At 38.0% G+C, this 13,326-nt stretch overlaps 2 pseudogenes; both read right to left on the reverse strand.

Moving 5' to 3' along the window:
* Window positions 1-6,934: 6,934 nt before the first annotated feature.
* Window positions 6,935-8,167, reverse strand: LOC132664668 (pre-rRNA-processing protein TSR1 homolog pseudogene; annotated as a pseudogene).
* A 258-nt stretch (window positions 8,168-8,425) lies between these two features.
* Window positions 8,426-9,000, reverse strand: LOC144615069 (pre-rRNA-processing protein TSR1 homolog pseudogene; annotated as a pseudogene).
* Window positions 9,001-13,326: the final 4,326 nt, after the last annotated feature.

The following is a 13,326-nucleotide window of genomic DNA, read 5'->3' on the forward strand; positions in this document are numbered from 1 at the left end:
TTCTTTATGAAAAGACTGATAACATATATTAAAAATTTTTTTAATGTTAATCTTATTGTGATCAATCTACACACTTGGAAAACACACATGTCAAAAGAAGAGAAATATACAGGTCACCCATGAGCCCATAATCTGGAAATACTTACTTTTTTTTCACCCCACGTGGGGATTGAAAACATGACCCCGGATCAGTAGTTGCATGCTCCACTGACTGAGCCAGCCAGACACACCTAGAAATATTTACTCTTAAAATTTAGGTTAACTTCTTCCCAGACTTAAAAAAAAATCTTTTCGCCACTTATTATTTTGTGATATAATCACAATGGTACACATGTAAGACTACTTCTAACACTTAAAATTATAAACTGAATTACAAAATAAATATTTTCTCATGTCACTTTATATATTCTAAATCTGTGTACTATAATATTGCACCGCCCTAGTATGTTAGTTAGGAAGAGATACTATGAATATGCTGCATTTGTAATATATTTCATCTGCAAATGAATATTTAAAAATTTATAAAGTTTTACTGTTTTATTTTTTATTTTTATTTTTTTAATATACTTTATTGTCAAATTGGTTTTCATACAACACCTAGTGTTCATCCCAACAAGTGCCCTCCTCAATGCCCATCACCCATTTTCCCCTCTCCCCCACCCCCTATCAATGCTCAGTTTGTTCTCTGTATTTAAGTCTCTTATGGTTTGCCTCCCTCTCTAAGTTTTACTGTTTTAGATATTGATATGGTGAATATATCTGAATATGCATTTTGAACACATAACTGATTATTTTCAGATATTTCAAAATGTGTCCATTAATTTTAGCTATGATAGTTAATTTAATTAATATGTTTAATCTCCTGGAAAATCATGAAATGTTATTATAATCATAATTTGGTCACAGTATTGTCAAGGTAAGCTTTTAAGGTGGACATTACTGTTTGAACAAAAGCTATATTTCTCTTTCGTACTTGTTAAGTTTTTAATATTAATTCCAATATAGTGCACATACAGTGTTATATTAGTTTCAGATGTACAACATAGTGATTCAATAATTCTAAACATTACCTAGTGCTCATCATGATATGTGTACTCTTTAATCCCCATCACCTATTTCACTCATTCTCCTCACTGACCTCTCCTCTGATAACCATCAGTTTATTATCTATAGTTAAGTGTCTGTTTCTTGGTTTGTCTCTCTCTTTCTTTTCCTTTTTTGTTTTGTTTCTTAAATTCCATATATGAGTGAAATCATATGGCATTTGTCTTTTTCTGACTAATTTCACTTAGCATTATACTCTCCAGTTCCATCCATGTCATTGCAAATGGAAGATTTAATTCTTTTTATGGCTGATTCCATTGTGTGTGTATTATATAATATTTTTTAAAGTTTATTTATTTGTTTTGAGAGAGATAGAGAACAAGAGAGAGAATAGGGGAGGGGCAGAGAGAGCAGGAGAGAGAGAATCCCAAGCAAACTCCATGCTGTCAGCACAGAGCCCAACATGGGGACCGAACTCAGGAAGTGTGAGATCATGACCTGAGCCAAAATCCAAAGCTGGACGCTTAACCAACTGAGCCACCCAGGTGCCTCAATATATATGACATCTTCTTTCTCTCTTCATTTGTTGATGGACACCTGGGCAGCTTCCATAATTTGGCTATTATAAATAACGCTGCAATAGACATAGAGGTGTATGTATCACTTTGAATTAGTGTTTTGTATTTTGGAGGTAAATACACAGTAGTGTAATTATTGTATCATGGGGTAGTTCCATTTTTAACTTTCTAAGGAACCTCCATACTGTTTTCCATAGTGGCTGCACCAGTTTGCATTCCAACCAACAATGCATGAGGGTTCCTTTTTCCCCACATGTTCATCAACACTTGTTGTTTCTGGTGTTTTTGATTTTAGTCATTCTGACAGGTATGAGGTAATTGTAATTTGGATTTACGTTTCCCTGATGATGAGTGATGTTGAGCATCTTTCCATGTATTTGTTGGCCATCTGTATGTCTTCTATAAGCTATATTTTAATTTAGCCTATTTATTTATTGTTTTTAAAATCCAATCTTTTTTCTTTCCTATGATATATTATTTTAAGGTCAATTGATCTTAATAGATGCAAAATAAAGTTCTTAAAGATAAACTGTAACACCAAAAGAAATCATTATATCACTTTTGATAATACATAATTTGGCAAAATGAATCAATGGCTATAATGAACAAGCAAAATTTAAACTATTCAGTTCTATTTCTAGTTTCTTATATATTAACTATAGTTTGTGATTCAGGAACTTACAAATATGTAATTTTTATTTTATCTGCCTTCTGAATGCACTTGGATTGTACACTAATCCACCATTACTCCTATATCAATGTGATACACTGAGAAATGTTTCAAGTAGGTTTTGGTATACATAATTAATGGTAACCAATTTTATGTGTCAAATTGAAGGGATGCCCAGATATTTGGCCAAACATTATTCTTTTTTTTTTTTTTTTTTTACAATATTTGGAAGATAAAATTGATGTCATTTTATTTTATTTTTTTGTAATGTTTGTTTTTTGAGAGAGAGAGAGAGAAACAGAGTGTGAGCGAGGATGGACAGAGAAACAGAGGGAGACACAAAATCCGAGGGGGGCTCCAGGCTCCAAGCTGTCAGCACAGAGCCCAACATGGGGCTTGAACCCACAGACTGTGAGATAATGACCTAAGCTGAAGTCTGACATTTAACTGACTGAGCCACTCAGGTGCCCCTGAACATTATTCTTAATGTGTCTCTGAGAGTGTTTTTGGAAGAGATTAACATTTAGATTGGTAGACTGAGTAAAGTAAATTGTTTTCCTTAATGCGGTAGGCCTCACCAAATCAGTTCAAGGCTTGAATAGAACGAAAAGTTGACCTTTCCCTGAGTAAGAGATCATTCTTTCTGCTTGACTGCCTTTGAACTGAAACACTGCCTTTTTCTTCTCCCTGCTTTTGGACTCAAATTGCAACATCAGTTCTTGTATCTAGAACCTGACAGCATTCGGATTAGAACTAAATCATCAGCATTCCTAGGTCTCCAGGTTGCTAACCCATCCTGCAGATCTGGGGATGTGCTCACCCTCATAATCATGTGAACCAATTATTCTTCTCTGGAGAACCTTGACATATAAATATAAGAACTACCCTAAAGAATCAACACAAAGCTTTAAGAAATGTTTGTTTAGATATACAGACAGGTTTTGTTAAACTTAAAAGCAGTATACAAATCACTGAAATTTAATGACTTAAACTATATCCATATGCTAAGAAAAATAAGGTGTAACAAGGAGAGTGTAACAGTGTGGGGCTTACTCATCTTAGAGAGAGTAAGCCTTAGAAATGTTCACTTCTCAGAAAAATTAAATGCACACGATCAGAAATTCATGTGTGTTCACAGATTGTTCTTATGATTTTTCACAATACATGTCAAAAATTTTTTATTGATTACCTTATTAGTTTCTGTTGAGTAGTAAATGATTACACATGCACAAAATCAGATATACACATTTCTTATTCATGGGTTTCTCTGTCTGGGCAGTTCAACCACATGTCTGTTCCATGTGTGGCCACCAGAAGCATGTTCTTTTAGAAGGACATAGAAGAAGTCCTAAAGATAATACATATTGGTATCTTCTCTTAGCTTACAGATGAGGCCTAAAACTAAAATCACATGCTGCCTTAACATGTGATAATATGGAGAGAGCCTCAAAGTCGTAAACATAAGTTTCCCACTCCATCTACAACCACAGATAAGGTCATGTAGCCTAACAAACTTCCTTTACTCAGAGGCCAGGTACAGTGTCTGCTTATCTCTATGTAGTGGGTTTCGGTTCCCTGTCTGTTCACAGAATTATGCAAATAAGCTAATCACATCCTCTTAAGGAGCGAGGGGCACTCCTCTCTCTTGATACTATGCAGCCCACTTCCTACAGCCCCGGCTGTTCACTCCATTCCCATGTGCAACTACCACATGGCCCTGCATGGCGTGGAGTGTCTTCCATGAGACTGTGAATATATGTGACTGATACACTGCTGTCAGTCCTATCTGTCCAGACTCAAGTGTCATGTGTTTCGTCATCTCTATAACCCTAGGGCAGGAATCTGTCTCTTACCAATGGAGTAATATGAGGAGATTAAAATATAACATCATATATAGGCTTATAAAAGCATGGAGTTAAATGTTCCATATTATATATTTGGGTATTTTTCCAGATAGAGAAACACATCTATGGTTTTACAATATCAGTCATTGCACTTAAAAAATAACGTTTTACCTCAACATTGCTTCTTTCCATACTTCCTCTCTAAATTCTCCCTCCTGCTCTAGTTCTCTTCTCAAGGTAATGAGTACATACTTTTTCTTATGATACATCCTTAAAAGTTAATGGTATTCTTAATGTATACTGCAAAAATGGCTTCAAGTAAATTTATCTAAAAATTAGGTTTTTTACTAACTTATCCATGGTTTTGGAAAGAGTGCAAGTCAGTTGCCATCTGGAAAACAATCTGTTTTACTATGTTATTTTTGTCATTAATAATGCTCAAAAATTATTTATGTTGTAAACTAGACAGTGAGGAACCATTTGAGGCTCTGCTGTATGTATTATGTGTTTTTAGCCAGTAATTTAAATAGTGATTATTGTGTTATAATGCATCTAGACCTGTTATAAAGAGTAGCGTACAGGAGCACCTGGGTGGCTCAGTCGGTTAAGCATCTGACTTTGGCTAAGGTCATGATCTCATGGTTTGTGAGTTTGAGCCCTGTGTCAGGCTCTGTGCTGACAGGTCAGAGCCTGGAGCTCACTTTGAGTTCTATGTCCCCCTCTCTCTTTGCCCCTCCCCCACCCCCACTCACACTGTCTCTCTCTCTCTCTCTCAAAAGTAAACACTAAAAAAAGTAGCATACATATGAGTTATCATTTTTTAATAATATTTCAAGGGTTATTTTGTCTATTATTAACATTTATAAACAAGTGAAGAGACAACTGGTCTTTTTGTTATGTTTTTACAGACTTTGCTATTGAAAAGCTGATATTGTATAAACCTGTTCAAAATTTATTCTATACATAAATCTTGTACATGGCAAAATTTACACATCTATACCTTTACTGACATCCAGACTTCTGTATGACCATCATGTAGATGTCTATTAGTGATACCATTTTGGTCCAAAGCACCATTATCTCTTTCTTGCATTCTTTTAGTAACCTCCTAACTGATCTCTCTGTATCTCCTAAATGCTCTCTAGAGACTATTCTCCATCTCCTATATTCCTTTCCTTTTGAAATGCAAATCACATTATGGCACTCTTCTGCTCAAAATTCTCCACTAGCTTCCTATCTCAGAGGGAAAGCCAAAGTGCTTAAATATATGGTTTTCAATATATATGACTTCATTTGAGTAATCTAGGCTACTTTTTAAATTGTCTGTCCCTGGACCTTAGCCCAGATCAACTGAATAGGAATTTCTGAAGCAAGAGTATTTTTTAAAAAATCCTCCAGTGCTCTTGAGAACCACTGACAATTGTGATCTAGCTCCTACTTTTTTCTGACTATTCTACCACATTCTTTCTTGCTCACTCCACTCCAGCCATCATGGCCTCCTGGCTAGTTCTCAAACTATAATTGTTCTAAGACATGCACACACACACACACACATGCACATGTATGCACACACACATGCACGCGTGCACACACACACACACACATACGTACACACACAATTTCCTGCCCTGAGATTCATATTTTAAATGGTTCTAATCTGGCCTTCTTCTGGCTGTACCGTTTCCTCTAAGTGGGAATCTGCGGAGACAAAGAATGTGCCAACACACTTACCATTTTAGATCACTTTTAGATTCCTGGAATCTCACAATTATCTACCACAAAGGACCTAACCCCAGTGCCTCTTCACAGTCCTCTTCTCTGGACCATCCTCACAAAGGTAGTCCATGCCACAGGTGCAATCACTCAGAACAACTCTCTTGGTGACCATTCTGTCTGGATCCACTGACAATAATGGATTACCTGAGACAATAAGGCTGTGCATGCCATTGCTATTCTGTTTGAACAGTGGCACAGATGCAGGAAGAAAAGTGATTGGGCCGTATATTGTCACCACCAAGGGCATGTCAGTAGTCAGGAATCTCTGAAATTTATGTTTATCTGCTGCAGCGTGCTGAGAGAATAAAGGTGGGCGGGTATCCCAGGTGTATTAAGACAAATCTCTCAACAGCAGAAGCAGAGTTAGGATGGAAAAAAAAAATCCTTGCCCTTCAATGGCAGGCACATACATATGACAAGAAGCAAATTCAGACTGAGCATGTAACCCCATCTGCCCTTTAATTGTAAAGGCCAACCAGTGAGGCTCTTTCCCCTTCTTCCAGTTCACCAGTTCTTCCTCCCTGCCATTTCAACAGTATGCAGCCCAGCCCACTGGCAGTATGAGAGAGGATGGATCTGCTTGTCGAACTGTGGCGGCTGCTGTCCCGCCCCAGCATTTTCAGTCTCCAGAAGGAAAAAAAACCACATTTGTATTGTCCTCAGGGAGGTGAAAATGTAGACCTAACCTCCCTAACCTGGGTGAAGCAGGATGAAAAACCAGCTCCTTGTCAGTCTGTTTCTGTTTAGTGTACACAGATCAGAGGGGATTCGGTGTCTGTAAACACCTGGAAATTTTGTTTACTGGTTACTTCAGCTTTTTCTCTTCTCTCCTTAAACAGCTTTCAAAATCCTAATGGAAAGCAGATGTTTTAGTAATATTTAGTAGGTTATTTTTTTAACTTAAGTGGCAATAGAAAAACATCCATAGTTCCCTGAGGCACATGTCAAGGCTAAGAAAGGCCTTTTGAAAAAAAAATGCAGCAAACCTCTAGGATAAAGTAGAAAACACAATTTTTGCCCAGTCAAAACCTGTAGGCTCCCATCCCTAAAGTGCTGACTAGTAGCCATGGTCCATTATTCCATGTCCACTCAGGCACTGCTGACCAAATCCCACTTTTCACCCATGGTACTGGTTCTGGTATATATGGATCAGAAGTCCATTTGGAGAAAATTAATTCATCTTATAGAGGTTCATCAGTACTGTGTCCTGAGATTTTTAGCTCCCCATCAAAACTGCACTCATGTGGCCACAAGTACCTAAAAGCTCCTTGATATGTCCCCTGTGGCCCCACTTTGTTCTCTGTTCCACTGGTTTGAACCACAACACGTCCTCTCTGTTGAAGTGCATGCAACGCAGTACCATCAGCTTAGTAAAAATTTTGAAAGGATGACCCCTCAAAACAGCTCTCTTGATGACCATTCTCTCCAGATCCACTGGCAATAGATGGCCTGTGGCAATGAGGCTGTGCATCCTGTTGTCATTCTGCTTGAAAAGCAGCACAAATGCAGAAGGAAAAGTGATTGGGCCACATAGTGTCACCACCAAAGCCACATCAGCAGTTAGGAATCTCTGAAATTTATGTTTATCCCTGCAGTGTGCAGAGAATAAAGGTGAGGCTCGGAAGTGCCTGAACCCACCTGGAAGATCAACTCCTCTTTAGCTTTCACGGGCTCAGTGTTGCCAGGGTGTCGGCTCAGCGCCAGATTCACTACTGACATCTCTGGCCATCAGCTAGTAGAGAAAATGCAATCAAGAATGTTCCTTGCTTGAAGTACTGAACCACTGAGACGGACTTCAGACATGAAGCGTGACATATCAGCCAACCTCAGCTCCTTCAATCTCTTTTTCCCTCAATTTCTTTAAAATGCACTTCCTAGTATTAGTAAAGATCTGAAACTGAAAGTTCCAAGCATAATCTTGAAGAAGGCTTTCCTCAGGATCCCATGAAGATGTCCAAAAGTTCTTGAGGCCTCTGTATTTCTGAAATTGAATTCTTGCAGCTATGTCATGGGGGGGGGGTGGGTGGGTATCTACTTCATCTGGAGACATCTCTTCCAGTCTTTCTTGTTTATATTTCTCCAACATTTTCTTCCTCATCCTCTTCCTCCACTTTCTTGTCACAGACTACTCCAGTAGTCATAGTTTCATATCCTTCCCTCTGTTCCTCTTTACTGTTTTCCTCCTGAGATTCCTCTTCAATAAAATCCTCATGTCCCATGTCATCATATTCATCTTCCCCACCACTTTCCACCATCCTCATCCAAAATCTATTCTACAAGCTAATTTGATATTCCTTTGGGAACCTTCTTTACCACCTTGGGACTTTCCTCTCAAACTTCTTTACCACCTTGGGAGTTTCCTCTCAAACTATCAAGAAATAGTTTGCCTCTTTCAGCTCCTCCTTAGTGGGACAGGTTAGCTTCCATTGGATCTGGGATTACCTCTGTTTACAAAGATTCGTGTCTATCAGGGTCTGCCTTCATTAGGATCTTAAGGTCTTCCTCCATACCAGCTACAGCATCGATAGCGGGTGTATATAGGTGGGAAGGCCCTGAACAAAGAGGCAGAAAAGGTAGTAATCCCCAGTGCTGTTCCAGCCTTCTAGTAAACCAAGAAGGAAGAGGATGGAATCTGCCACTTGAGCCATGTCTAACACAGTGTGCAGATCCCTGGCCTTGCAGCTGTGAAAACTCCTGATGCTTCAATGCAGGGCATAACAGCATAAAACTATTGGTGCTACTTCACTCATTTCAGTGTAGTGTTCCAGTGTCCTTATCCTGAAGCCGTGAAAGTCCTCTGGCAGGGAAATCCTGTTGTGCAGGGACACCACCAGTACCTGATGAGGAAGGTCATCCTTGCCACCCAACTGTCTCTTCTCTGCCAGAAAGACCTCTTTCTTCTGCTTTCAGAGCTGACTGGCATGATGCCTCTGTCTATTCTACTGAGCTCTTTTCTTACCTTCTTGCTTAAGATTTTCGGTGCTAGACAGCCCTTGCTATCCCTCTGCATGGATCCTGGAACTCAATGCTGCTTGCTTTTCTGAGTTTTATTATGCTGCTTGACTGGGCCAGAAGGATGGGCTTCCATGTTGCTACTCATGTGTACCCAGTCAGCCTATGTCAGTGTGTTTTAATCAGAGACACAAAAGCCAGTAATAAACATTATGCAATTATGGGTACTGATAAAACCTACATAAGTCTGTAGCTCATGCATCCGCTGCTGTTTCTAATGCCTCATAGTGTCCAGTTTGGGAAGAAAGTGGAGGTGACATGAAGTGAAGGGAAGAGTAATGGCAAACTGGAATATGCAAAAGTGATCTGGAACCTATGAGGTAAAACTACCAATGTTGATGAATTAGACATCCAGAAAAAATGCTGATGCACTTGACCATAAAACATTACAAAAACCCATTTCCAGGATCTGGAGAAGCTAAAAGAAGATATCAGGCAGGAGGTAAAGCATCAGCAACGTAGCTGCTCCCTCAGGCCTACAAGGCATGTCAACACAATCTCAACAAGATATGTGGGTGGCAACAGCACCTAACCTTGCTTGCTAAGCATTGACATGCTGTTGTTTGACTTTGCCTTCCAAATCTTCTGCAAATTTCTCTAGGTTAGGCCAACCTTATCCCAGAACTATGAAGGCATGGGAATTCAGAAGGGAGACAGTTCTATCTGAGCTAAATCAACAGAATTTAAAGCCCCAATAATCAATTTTTGTCACCTGGGCCAATATATACAGTATTTTAAACTATACAAAACTTCCAAATAAAGGTAATGGCAAAGTGATGCTTCCTTTATAATGATGCAACGGTTCCTCATAACAATAAAACACTTGCTAATCTTTTCCCAAAGAGCATACAAATCATTTTAACCACCCTGGTGTAAAATATATTCCTCTCCTAGCTGAGCCACATCCCCCCTGATTTCTTATAATTCAAATTTTGAGATGTGCGGTTACCTTCTATTAACACTTCTTGTGTTTGACAGGAGGGGAGTGGAAGAGGGAAAGAAATATTTTATATATAACCAAATATGCTCATATTGATATAAGGAAGAAATGCATATAATATTATAGTGCTTGTTTCTGCATCTATTCCTATGACCATAGCTGGTATTTATAATTATCTTCTTTTCCTATCCATTCATGACTCTGCCCTCAGTTACCACATTGGCTGGTTATGATTTCCTATCTGATGGGGAGACCCAATCTTCATTTCTGAAGGCTCTGGGCCATTAGCAGTCCTACCAAATTTGGATTATTATAGTTTTATATTAACTTTAAGCATAGGATATAGGAGAACTAAAAGGCATTCCAAATTATCACCTACATTACTGTAGGTGATATTACTGTAAAGTAGCAACTGAATTTCCTAAGAGAGTACAGTAAACCTGAATCTAAACATCTCACCTAGTAGAGTAAGATTCTTTAATTTTTTAGATTCACTGTCATTAGGAACCTAAAGTGGCCAGGTAGCAAGCTCTAATGTATTTGAACCATTGTTGAGTCTTCTGGTGAAATGTTCTACCATGGGAACTAATAACTCTATTGCAGAGCCTAAAGTTCTGGGCACTTGAGGACACAAAGGATAAACTTCACTAGTGTATCACAAGGGATGATAGGAATGACTCTCATTTCCAACCATGGGAAAAGAGTTGGATTAGCAAGCCCAAATGATATATTTGTTGCCTACTATATCCAAAACTCTCAATACACATCATGCTTCTCTCTTTGTAGTGGGAGGGGCCAGATGCAGCAATTTATCTTTATGAGTCACCCCAGAATACTACCATTAGAAAGCAAGACCAAATAAGCACCATGTCTTTTATAACTTTAACTCAATTTTTTTAAGTTATTTATTTTTAGAAAGATACAGAGAGCAAGCAGGAGAAGGGCAGAGATAGAGAGAGACAGAGAACCCCAAGCAGGCTCCACACTGTCAGTGCAGAGCCTGATGCACAGCTCAGACTCACGAACCCTGAGATTATGACCTGAGCCGAAATCAAGAGTTGGCTGCTTAACTGCTTAACTGACTGAGCCACCCAGGTGCTCCTAACTCAACTCTTGACACTGAACGCTTTCTTAAGGCAGTTAACCAGTAACTCATCTAGATTTGTACATTTTAAGTGCATCTACAATAATAAAAACTAATTCATGCTCTTAAAAATATGATAAGATTATGAAATATTCTGAAAAGTAGCCATTAATATTTCTATAATTGTTCAAGATATATTGCTTTAAAGCGTTCTCAGTGAATAATCAGTGCATGACCCACTTAAGAAATTAATATAATCTCCACTTGCTATTTTAGCAGTTCACGGAATACACTTTCTTCATTCTTTCAACACATTTGTAGCTTGACTACTGCATGCTTGGCACACTGTGCAGAGTTTACAATAACGATCCAAATAGGTCATGTCCCAGTTGTAAAGTAATTTATTTTCTGGAAGGTAAGGGGGGGATAGGGAAAAATAGGAAATAAACAAGTGAAAATACTAGAGCAAATTTCAGATAATGTGCTATGAAAAAAAAAAGAGTGAGAGAGTGACTCTATGTAAAGGAAGGCACTTTGGATAGACAGAATTATTAGGAGCTTCTTTGAGGATGTGGCTTTTGAACTGGAAACTAATTGAAAAGAAGGAGACCACAGGAAAATTGAGATGAGAGCTCCAGTAAGATACTAAAGGAAGAGCAAGCTCAGTATGTTGGGGACAAAGAAACCAGTGTGAATGAAGCATAATGAGAAAAAGAAAGAGTGATGCTGGATGGACGAGATCAGAAAAATCAGCTGGACCCAAAATATGCAGGACTTTACACAGCATGATAAATAATCAACATTTATTATATAAATTTGATATGTTAATTGTTATGCATGAGATCAGCAAAATGTAATTCACATTGTAGAAACCCTCTCTTCTGTGACTAGAAGAGGCCCTATGTGGAGACAGACAAGTTAAAACACAACAGTAGCCAAGATAAGATGTAATAATACGTTTAACAGAATTTTTTTCTTTGAGAAGGAAAGAAGTAGCTATAGGATATGTTGGAAGTAGAACAAAAAGTGAAGTGTTTTGCCATTTACTGAGATGGAAAGCCTGGGTTAAATGTAGTTTTGACAAGGAGTTAAAGAAGTGGGAAGTCATAACTTACGTTTGGAAATGTTAAACATGAGATTACTACATGACATCCAAGTGAAGAAATTGACTAGTTTGAACCATATAAAACTTTCTTTGCTTTTTGTTGTTGTTGTGTTGTGTTTTTTGTTTTGTTTTGTTTTGTTTTTTTTGTAAGTTAAAAACAGTCTAATGCCATCAACTTCATGTGATTCTACACCTAATAGTATATAGTTGCATACATGAGTCTGCAGTTCAAGGAGAAATTTCAGATTTAGAGAGATTTGGAAAGCATTGGCATACTGATGTTATCTGAAGCCAGGAAGCTAGAAGAGATCATATAGGAACAAAGTGTAAATAAAAAATAGACCTGTAGGTAAGCTAGGAGCACAATAATATTTATAGATCAAGAATAGATGGGGACACCTGGGTGGCTCAGTCGGTTAAGCATCCGACTTCAGCTCAGGTCATGATCTCATGGTTCGTGGGCTTGAGTCTCCCATCAGGCTCTGTGCTGACAGCTCAGAGTCTGCAACCTGCTTCGGAATCCCCCTCTCTCTCTGCCCCTCCCCTGCTTGTGCTCTGTCTTTCTCAGTCTCTCAAAAATAAACGTTAAAACAAATTAAAAAAAAAAGTTAGATGGGGAATACGAGGAACCTCAGGAAAAGTAACTGAAATGAGTCAATTGTTTTTTTGTATATTCTTTTTACAAAAAAGAAAAACATTTTTTTTTTTTTTGGTGTGATCTGATCTTCTGGCATTGCTGTTTTCCATTTCCTGTCACATTAGTAAGATAAATACACTCTTCTGGGCCACTATGAATATGAAAAGTTCGCTCTTGATTCCATAAAGAACCATAGTAAGTCTTTTCAAATTTTTCCAGCTCTAGTATTTATCTACCTGCCAGATTCAATGTTTTGTATACTACTGCAACTTCTACCAACTATTTCATAAAATATTGACAGTTTAGGGTTGACTCGAAAAGAAATACACAATCATAGTATCTTCCTATATCATATCTTAAAATGAATTTGATATAGAGTTTCCAAACCCATGTTTACCTCATAAATGGTGAAATATAAACTGAGCATTTCAACTTTCTCTTTGTTTCAGTAGATTGTTGACTTTCAGAATCTTCATCCAGGGCAAATGTATATTTGTTTTCTAAATTTAGGGGACATCTCTCCAATTCTTTACAGTTTGTTGCAAAAACAGTCATGTAACATGGGGATAAAAATCATTTGGGATGATAGAAAATCTACTAGGATGCATTTGCATAACCAGACTGAAAAAATGAACA

The sequence above is a fragment of the Panthera onca genome, chromosome F2, assembly GCF_046562875.1.
Source record: "Panthera onca isolate mPanOnc1 chromosome F2, mPanOnc1 haplotype 2, whole genome shotgun sequence".
NCBI lineage: Eukaryota > Metazoa > Chordata > Mammalia > Carnivora > Felidae > Panthera > Panthera onca.